Source organism: Anas platyrhynchos, chromosome 15 (genome assembly GCF_047663525.1).
Source record: "Anas platyrhynchos isolate ZD024472 breed Pekin duck chromosome 15, IASCAAS_PekinDuck_T2T, whole genome shotgun sequence".
NCBI lineage: Eukaryota > Metazoa > Chordata > Aves > Anseriformes > Anatidae > Anas > Anas platyrhynchos.
In genome coordinates this window covers 7,836,808-7,846,554 of record NC_092601.1, presented here as the reverse complement: position 1 = coordinate 7,846,554, position 9,747 = coordinate 7,836,808, and the positions used below count along the sequence as shown (strand labels likewise).

The window sequence follows — 9,747 nt, the reverse complement described above, 5'->3', positions numbered from 1 at the left end:
GCTTCAACACCACCCAACGCCTACAATTTCCACTTATTAGGAGCGTGGAGGATTCTTCGGCGCGTGGTGTCTCTGATCCTAGATCAGATATCCTGTCTGAAGGGGACTCCCCGGCTGGGCATTGTGTGTGGGGACCCCAGCTCCGTGAGCGGGGTCTGCTGGTGCTCCCAGCACGTTGAGCAGCTTTGTCTCCTCTTGGCTCCGAATCCTGCTCTTGTTTCACCTGCTGCTGGTGTTGGGATGCAGCTGTGGTGAAACGGGACCCATCTCATGCTCCCTCGGGGCCTGGGTGAGCTAAGGGGGCTTGGGCCATCACACCAGGCTGCCCCAGGTCTCTGCTGGGACTGCGTTTTGCACAGGCTGAAAGTGGGACGTGGCAGCAGCCGGCTCCCTCTCCATACCCCTAGGGTTCTCAGTTGGGTCCCTCTCTGTTTCCACGGGCTTTTTGGGCAGGAGCAGGCACCCAACAGGTGGACACATGGGACTGGTGTCCTTCGGCTGCTTGAAGCTTTGCTGCCAGGGTGCTCAAAGCAGGGCAGGCGCGAGGCAGAGGGATGGTGCCCATGGGTGGCACCTCTGTGTCCCCTGCTGTGCCCTGGCTGGGAGGGCAGAAGACACAACTCCTGTCTGATGTGCTGCCAGTCCCGGAGAGGGGGGGAGCAGCTGTGGCGTGTTTAGGAGGGACACAGAAAATATCGGGGTGGGCTATGGGGAAGGTCAAACAAACCATTTATTTTCAGTCACAGTGGTCAGATGTGAGCGTCTCTGTTTAGGAATCACATCCAGATGCTGAAGTTAAACATCTGGGCTTCACCCCTGTGTTTTGTCTACACCCCCTGAGCGCGGCACAGCCTTTGGAGCCATCTGCTGAGGCGCTCTCACCTCGTTCATCAGCCACCCCTCACCTCCAGCCAGGGCTCCCAGATCCCCTCCATTTCCGCAGCTGTCACTGGTGCAATGAGCCCACAGGCCTCAGATTCACGGGTGTTTTGCTCTTGTCCCTGGGGAGGTGGGGAAACAGCAACGTGGGAGCACTTTTGGTACAGCTTTGAGTCGGACCTTTCATGTCCTGGAGAAGAAGAGGGCTCTTTGTGCCAGGAGGGGGGTGGACGGAGCATTCTTGTCCCCAGCGGGGAGCGGGGCTTGGTGCTCGCTACATGCCTCCAGCCCTGCACCCACGGGGTGCCAGCCCTTCCGTGGAGGTTTGTGTGCCGGGCATCTGCTGCCCAGGCAGCTCACGTCCTGTTGAGCAACTCAGCTGGCACAAACAAATCAATCTGTGGGAGGAGGTCTTGAAAACCTAAGTGCAGCCAGTGCTGGAGCATAGCTGGCGGCGTGGCCGTGCTGCAGCGAGGCTGGTGCCGGCCAGGCTTGTTCCTGCAAGGCGCCAGGAGCAGGGTGACCCTGATGGAGACGGGGCTGGGTGGGCAGGGGGCTGGGACTGCCGCAGCTGCCCCCACAGTTCCAAGTTCCTGAAAATCTCTGCAAGAGAAAGACTCTGCCGGTGTCCCCAGCCTGCTCACATCTGTCTATCACCCAGTTTCCAGTGCTGCAGACTTGGGAAGGCTGCAGTGGGGCATTGGAGAGCCTAAAGAGGGACCTGAATTGCAGCTGTGGTGACAGTCCTGCTTTCCCGTGCAGGAGCCCGAGGCACAGTATATTTTACAGTCTTGTACCGAGGACACTCATCACCTCTGGAACTGGCTGAATAGTGGAACAGTTTCCTTTCTGGAGGTTAACCATCAGTGACTGATGGCAGAGATGGGGTTTTGAAGCAGAGCTGGACAAACACAGCACTGAAATCTTCCTGGGTACCATGGAATCTTCAACATTCGGATTTCAATTTAAATACCCCAATTGATTCTTCTTGTTCAGAAGGGACTAAAGAGCAAGAAGCCCCTTGTTCAGCTGGAATCCTCCATCCTCAAAGCTCGATGGTGGCGAAGCATCCTGTGCTGCCTGTAATAGCTGCACTGTGTATCAAGGAACCCTGCACCTACTGCTTCCCACCCAGAGACCTGGAACAGGCTTACCAAGAGATGTCCCTTCTGTTTCACACGGGGAAAACAAAGCCCTGAGACACGTCCCCTTCCCTAAGGCAGGCAGCAGAGTCGGGGGCAGAGCTCTGGTCCCCAGCACCTCTCTGTGGTGAGCCTGCTACAAGGAGACCTCTCCAGCAGGGTTCTTGGCTGCTGACAGAGGAGGATGAGCCATTGCCAGGAGCAGAGATCACAAACCTGGATGGGAAGTGCAGCTTCATGGTCAGCGCTTCCTTGGCTCAAAACTTCAGGCACATAAAGATCAAAGAGCTTTCCCATGCTTTGCTTCATTCTTCTGCTGGGAAACTTTGTAAATGTTCTGGCACAGGCAGCCTTGAAGCACCTTCTCAGTGAAGATCAGATCCAAGATAATAAAAGAGAAATTTGGTTCCTTTCAGGGCTTCCAAGGGGAAGGGATTCTGAGCACAAGCTGGAGCAGCAGAGCCTGGGTGTGTTGGCAGTGCCCCCGGTCCCATCTCCTCCAGCTGGGGCTGGGAGAGCCGCTGGCTCTGGGTCCTGGATGCAAAGCCCAGTCCCTATTTCCCAATGGCTGGCTCCGTGCACAGGCAGCTCTGCTCGGGATGTGTCAGCTGCGGGCAGGCAAAACTGACCTTCATGTGTCTGGCTCTACAGGGTGCATCATCCTTCCTTTGCTTTTTTTTTGGTCTTTTAATCCCATTTTTTTCCTGAGAGTTCAGTTCTGCCGTGCCGAGGTGCAGTCACACGTGGTGGTGGGGCTGATGCTTGCCTCCTCCTGCAGGGGATGGAGATGGGGGTCAACCCAGCAGTGCCAGCAGCCCCGGTGTGCTGAATGTGCTTTGTCTGCTGCCTGCCCATGCCCTGAGCCTGGAGAAACTTGGGGTCTGGCTGCAGGGAGCTGAGCAGCAGCTGCAGGGACCATGCGTGGTACTGCTGTTGGCAGTCCTGGCCCTCACCTGTGACATGAGCTCTGTCCTGCCATCAGATTTCTGGCCTCCTGTTCGGGCAGGCCAAGCCTGAAGAGACATTTGGAGCTGATTAATTAGTCAAAGGCAAATAAGTCTAGAAATAAGGAACAGCTGGCCACCTGAGATGGAGACCAGCAGTAGGTTTATTTCAAGGCCAGAGGCAGCAAGCAGGAGCTTGGGAGGGTTTGGGGATTTGTCGCAGCTAATGGCTGTGTGACAAAGTCTCCTTGTCCCTGGAAGCTGTCCCCTTGGGGCTGGCTGGTGATGCTCTGCAACACCTTAGCTGCAGTTATTGTTTAGCCTGGCCAGCAGGAAGGCTTGCCTTATGCCTCCAGTTGGCTGTGGTTCAGAAAGGGATCAGAGAAATGCTGGTGAGTGGGTGGCTGTTGAGCTCAGTGATTTGGGTGTCCCGGAGAGCCGACTACTGCTGGGAAGGTCTCTCTTGAGCTCTTGTATTTTTCCCTAAACATCCACAGTCAGCTAATACTGGGCACCCAACCCTGGCCACACAGGCCTTCTGATGTAACCCTGTGCGGTGAATTGAAATGCATCCCCGTGAGCTCCCTACAAAATTCATCTTTCTGGCCTCTTTTTTTTGCCTCTTCTTCCTGAGCGTAGGTCCCAGAATTTGCTTTTGTCCTCAAGAGGCTGGAAAAATCAACTTGTTAAAATCTTCTGTGGGATGGAAAGTTCCAGAAAGAGGAAAAAAAAAAAATTGAGGGCAGAAATTCTCAATTCAGCAAACTTCACTTGCATATCTCATGCTCCAGGCTGTGCCCTCCGAGCTGGCCGGGAGGCTCCAGCCTCTGCACTGAGCTGCACAGGGACTTCGTCCCTGCAGGCTGGGGCCCTTGGGGTGGGACTGGTGGTGTGCAGCAGCAACCTGCGATGCCAAGAGGGGTCACGGGATGCTGCATGGCAAGCTGACCTCAGGCTGCTCTGCTTCGGCTCTACAAGCCTGAGGCTTGGCCTTTGGGGGAAAACCAGAACTTTCTTGCGGGGAAAAACATTACTTTTGCAGAAGCTGTGTTTTCCACCAGAAAACTGCTGACCAGAAACGCTGTGGGCAGACGAGGCTTGGCTGAATAAAGAGTGCAGCCCTTGTGTGGGGTGTCCCAGAAGTGGGGTGAGGCTGTGCCTGCTGTAGGTGATGTAGATGAGCTCTGACCCCAAGCTCATCAGACGGGGGGCTGAGGAGTCCGAACACCCGCCCTGGGGCAGCAGCTCGTCCCTGCAGGAAGGACAGATGACCAGCCAAAGGCTCCCTCCTCATGTAACCGGAGTCTGTCACCATCACACCAGTTATCTTTCTCTGTCCCAGTTCTCCCACGTAGGGAAGAGGCTTAACAACACGTGTCTCTGGCTAGGTTGCATTTTCCTGGTGGAGGAGGAGGAGGGGAGCTCCCAGACCTCATCTCACACCTGGGCTCTCACTGGGTGCCCCCACTGAGCCTCTCAGTCCCCGTGAGGCAGCAGGATGCTGAGCGGTTCTCGATGGCAGGCAGGCATGGAGAGCGTGCAGCCTGCACCTCGGACAGGTCTGGCATTTCTTCGTGGGAGAGCAGCAAACCAAAATGTCTTGTCTCTTTAATTCCCCTCCGGACTAGGTGTCTCCATGGCCTCCTGCCCCCTCTCAGTGTTGTTATTAGGCCCAATTTGTGCAGCAGATTAACTTGTCCCTGAGGTTGGAAACAAGTTTCCATTTTCTGTGAAAACACATTAATTAATAACACTGGAGATGTTGCCGTTTTGTCCATCTGCAGAGAAGCGAGGTCTGACAGCACCTAACACGAACCAGCTGCTCCCTGCTCCGAGCTGCCCCGGGCACTCCCCCCGTCCCGTGCCCAGCAAATTACAGCGTCTATTTTGGAGATTTGGGGCCGGGGAAGCCACATCCCCTCCGGCTCACCTGGGCTGCAGGGGAAGAGGTGCGGGATGTCGAGCACGGCCACGCTGAGAGCTCAGGCTGGAGATGAGCTGCAGCAGCTTGCGGTGATGCCACGGGGATGAAGCACCGGGCACCCCGGGCTGGTGCTGCTGGCATGGTAGGGGACAGGCTCCCCATGGGATGAAGGGAAGAGCTTGGGCTTTGCTGCTCACAGGGCGCTGGCTGGGTTGCAGGTGGGCACCATGAGCACAGGGCTGGGCGGTGTGGGATGAGGTACAGCTGTGCTCCGACTGCTTCCCCAGCACTGGGCTGCTCTTGCTGGAGCCGCAGCCTGCCGAGGGAAAGTTTCCAGCCACTGTGGAAAACCCAAAATGATGAGTCAGAGGGCTCAGAAACCAGAAGGTGAAGGAACAGACGGCTGTTTATTAAAAAAAAATTTTGCAATCTCACAGTTTTTAAGCTCATCTTGTTGTTTTTCTGGCTTTCCTAGACAATCATGTTGGGAAGGTGTGGGCACGCCTTGTCTGTGCCTGTCCTTGGGGACTTTTTAATGGGTTGGCAGGCTTCAGACCAATTCCGACACCGGATCCTACAGGTTACATGGCAAGATGCCACCGCCTCGAGATCCAGACCAGAGCAGCTCCTCTTCCAGTGACCAGAGGGATGTGGTGGGAGACGGCTTCGGTCTGGCTCCCTGGTGGGCACCGGTGAACCCAGCCAGGAGGTGAATTCTTGGAGAAGTGGCCAAGCTGCTCCTGGGGCTGGTGGCATCTTTGCATGGATCTCACCTGGTTTCTGAGCATGTGGGGTGGTGCTGGAGCATTGCTGTGAGCTGTGTGGGTCTCCACACGAGCGTTTGGTGTGGGATGAAACATGTTGGGGTGCTCCCAGGCTGGTGGGCTCAGTCCTGCTGGAGCAGGAGCCCACTGCTGCCTTCCTGGCTGCCACGGGGCTGCTGCTGGGCAGAGTCAGCCCCGACCGGCTCAGCGGTGGCGGGGTGGTGCTGAGGGGGGGTCTTTTCTCTCAGCAGACTGCCACTTCTAAGCCCATCTTCATAGCGCGGGCTGGCTTTGAAGGAGAGCTCCCAAGTATGCGTTTCATTAAGATTTAATAAAGCAGCTGCCTGCTCCTGAAGCACAAAATGATTATTAGACCCTTTATTGAGGATTAATAGCTATGTAATCAGCACGTATCTGGTTCCTACAGGCATCTATTACATAGCTTCTAAACCTCAGTGAATATGTTTCTAATTGGCCTTTAAGAACATGCTGTTGCTTTATTAAGCCCTAATTAAATGCATATTGGGTGAGGTCCATTCAGAAGTGGTTATTGTGAACTACTTGTCATTACCTAATATGTGCAACCTAATGTGTGTTCAGCTTATTTGCTCTGTTAATTATTATATTTTATGGCCTTTGTTTGGGCTTTGTGTCTGTAATTTGGATCGCATATGTTGTTTTCCCCCCTGTTAGAAGTGTTCTGAAGCCGTGGGTGCTACTGTCCAGGGAGCAGAGGACTGAGCAGGCATCGCTAGGGCGGGTGGCAGAGATCCTGCAGAGATCCTGGCGTTGGCACGGGCTGGCTCCTGCCTGAGCTCCTGCAGCGAGGAGGCCACCACTTGGACCTCAAGTCCTGCCTTGCTCCTGGTCTGCCAAGCAGGGGGACAGGGCTCCTTTGCTGTCTGCACGTGGGCTCAAAGCTCCGTCAGTCATCTCCTACAGGTATGCAAGCCCGTTCCTCAAAACCTTGTGTCCAAAAGCTGTGATGCACCAGGTATGACAATTAAGGGGAGATCAGAACATAGATGCTGGCTGCACAGCAAAAGGGTGGATGCAGTGGGGATCTCAGCAGAAATGAAGGGCTGCAAGGGCAGCTGGTCAGCAAGGTGCTGGCGGGACGATGCTGTGTCCGACCAAGCAGGTTGGCTGGGAACCAAGTGTTCTGGGAAGCTACTTGGACACAGGTTTGGTTCGGGACCTCTTTTTTATTTTTGTTTTTCAGTGCCAGAATATCTCAACTCAGCAGGTTCAGGACAGGACAGGTTTGGGAGGAAACGACACTTTACTGTAATTTGCTGTTGTGTCATCTTGTCTAAGGCAGAATGGAAAAGTCAAAAATCAAGGAAAGTCGGAAGTGGAGCAGAAATCCTTCAGTTTGCCCAAAGCAAGCCTTTTTTTTTTTTTTTTTTTTTTTTTCTTCTGAGGGAGAGAGGAAGGAATTTTCCATTGTTGGAGAATTTCAAAACTCCCCAGAGCTGCTGGGAGGGGACCGTGCCAGCCGTGAGCACTTTCCCAACACCCGGTTCCCATCCTTGGCTTGGCACTGCCGCTGCCGTTTCCAGTGGACGGGGGCAGTGCGGGGATGCCTCCACGAGCAGTGCCATAAGGGCACGCGTCTCCGTCCAGCTCTGCGGGGAGTGCATGCTCTGCGTGGCCAGAGGCACGTAATTAGGCATTTAAATGGAAACCAGCTCATCCAGGGACTGTGCTCTTTGCAATTTGGGCTGCCGCTGTCCGTCCGTGCTCCAGCATCCTACATGGGGTGAGGCTCAGCTCTTGGCCCCGTGCTGCCCTGTGTGGGCTCTGGTCAGGTCCCTGTCCCTCCCGGGCTGCCTCTTGGTCCTCAGCCTGGGCTTTCTGCAGCTCTGCCGTGTGACTGCTGGGATAAATACAGGCGGATGCTCTGATTCATGGAGAATAAGCACCTTGCCCCAACTTTCACCTCCAACTTGAACTGCCCCCAAGTCAAACTTGCTAACATTTGAAAACGTTTGGTTAACTCCCCTCCCTCGCCTTTATTTTATTTTTTTTTTAAGGTTTTGCAGCCTTTGTACTTTCTACATCCCTGCTGGAAGCAAAGGTGCCAAAATACTTCGCGAAAGCCTGTTCTTGCAGTACTTCCCAGACCTTCCCGCACTAGGAAATGCCGGAAATCGTGGGAGCAAGGCTGCTCCCTGGAGAGTCCTGACACAAGTTTTGCAGACCCTGAAGATCTGGAAAAGCCTAAACTTCCCAAGACATGGACTTCTCTCCAAAGCCAACAGGAACTCGGAAACTTTGGGCCTCTTGGTTTCGTTGCTCTGTAGACCCTGAATCTTTAAAGTCAACCTTTGTTTTATATTTATACGTTGCACGAATATACCCTTATTTTTCTAATTAGGGAGTCTGGGTCAAAAATTCCTCGTTAAAGCTGCCTGCAGGCCAGAGTTTGTCTTGCTTGACTTGAGGCCAAATCGCAGAGGTATCTGGGCTTGGAGCTGAATCTCCTTGCCTGCCTTCTGAGTTGGTGGAGGAAGCCAGAGCTCGGGGCAACTCTCCCAGCACAAGGGCTCCTCTTCCCTGCGCCCAGCGAGGGAGACCAAGCGTCGGCGTGAGCCGGTGCCTTGGGGGCCGGTGTGGCTGGACACCCAGCTGCATCCTGGTGGCATGGGGAGAAGGATGGAGCCTCGAAGGGCTAAAGCAGCATCACTGAGGTTAACGGGATGGGATACAGGGGATGTTCTCCTCTTCTGTCTGAATTTCAGTTGGCACAGAAATCCCCATCCAGCTCCCACCCATGACCTCAGATTTGAAAAAGAGAGAGTTCATCTTCCAGAGAAAAAACACTGTGGGGGATCCCATTTTTCGGGGCAGGGCAGACCTGGGGCCCTGGAGCTCAGCTGTGGGGCCGCTGCCTTGGGCCAGATGCAGCTCCTTGGCCCAGTGCTGCCAGGCTCGGCTGGGGAAGCATCAGGGTGTGTAGAGCGCGTGGGTAGGCGAGGGGCGTGCGGGACGTGCTCTCCCCAGGCACACCAGCTCTTCAGGACTGGTTTGGGTTGAAGTTTAAGAACAGCAAACTATTGTCTGTTCATTTAACAGACCGTTTCCCAATGACTTTGCTCCAGGCTAATTCATTTCAATGGGTTTCCCCTTCCTGTAGATTTATCTTGCCTTTCTTCTCGTTCCTAGAAAATGCAAGGGAAAGGGGAGAAGAAGATGCTTCCTTTGGAAATATTGCACTGCTTACCTGCCCTGGAGGGGGAGAGATGAGGATTCACAGGGAAGCTGAAAAAGGAATCTTCCTTTTGAAATTTCCCTTAAAATAAAAAAGTAACAGTTTTGGCAAAGCCTTCTGGCCGCAATCTCATCTTGTTCCATTTCCAGACAGGGAGAGAAGCCTTGGGGGGCATTTTTCTGCTGCATGGAGCCTCCTTTCAACTTGCTCCCACTCTGGTGGCAGCGTGGGGCTGTACCCTGGCACAAGACACCCTCAGCCCCTATGTGGGTGAGCCTGGAAAGCCATGAGCTGCCGGCCTGGGTCCCTGCCCTGCTCCCCCCTGCTGGGGTGGTGGGCTGTAGGTCACACCCCAACCACCAGACTTTGTTCAGCTCATCCCGTGCACGGTTTCCATCTGTGCATCTGCGGTAGCTGAAGGCTTGAGCGACGTGATTTCCAGAGCTTTCCTGATGTGTCTTCTGGTGGAAGAAGTACATGCCACGGTGCCCCCCGGCCTCCTGGCTGGTGCGTGTGGCCAGCAGTAGCCGTGCTGTGCCCCCGCGGTGCCCCCCAGCCTGCTGGCAGCGGGTGGAGGTGGTGGCCGAGGTCCCACCTCTGAGCAGAGCTGGATCCCTCCGGTCCCCCCTCCCTTGACGTTCCCCTTGGCTGTGGCTCAGCTGGCGGGAACCAGTGAGTCTCGCAACAAAGATGAGCAAAAAAATCCCTTCATGCCTCTAAAAGGAAGAAGGAGAGCACGGCAGAGACAGGCCGGCTGATACAGCTCCTCTCGCTGCTGCGGAGGCGGGGAGGCTTTCGGACAGGATTTATTTTGTATAGTCTTCCATGCAAACTGGATCCCCCTCCCCTCCCAGCCCTCTCCAGCCTTAAATCATATCCT

General features: G+C 54.8%; 2 long non-coding RNA genes across 2 annotated transcripts; one reads left to right on the top strand and one right to left on the bottom strand.

Moving 5' to 3' along the window:
• Window positions 1–205: 205 nt before the first annotated feature.
• LOC113845285 (uncharacterized) lies at window positions 206–4,343 on the bottom strand. The gene is made up of 2 exons (XR_011803625.1): window positions 2,975–4,343; window positions 206–2,793 (listed from the first exon to the last, which is right to left on the bottom strand). It is a non-coding gene; the product is annotated as an uncharacterized lncRNA (long non-coding RNA).
• Window positions 4,344–5,054: 711 nt separating this feature from the next.
• Window positions 5,055–9,210, top strand: LOC119718457 (uncharacterized). Its single transcript, XR_005269593.2, has 4 exons — window positions 5,055–5,276; window positions 5,365–5,598; window positions 6,347–6,595; window positions 7,690–9,210. It is a non-coding gene; the product is annotated as an uncharacterized lncRNA (long non-coding RNA).
• Window positions 9,211–9,747: the final 537 nt, after the last annotated feature.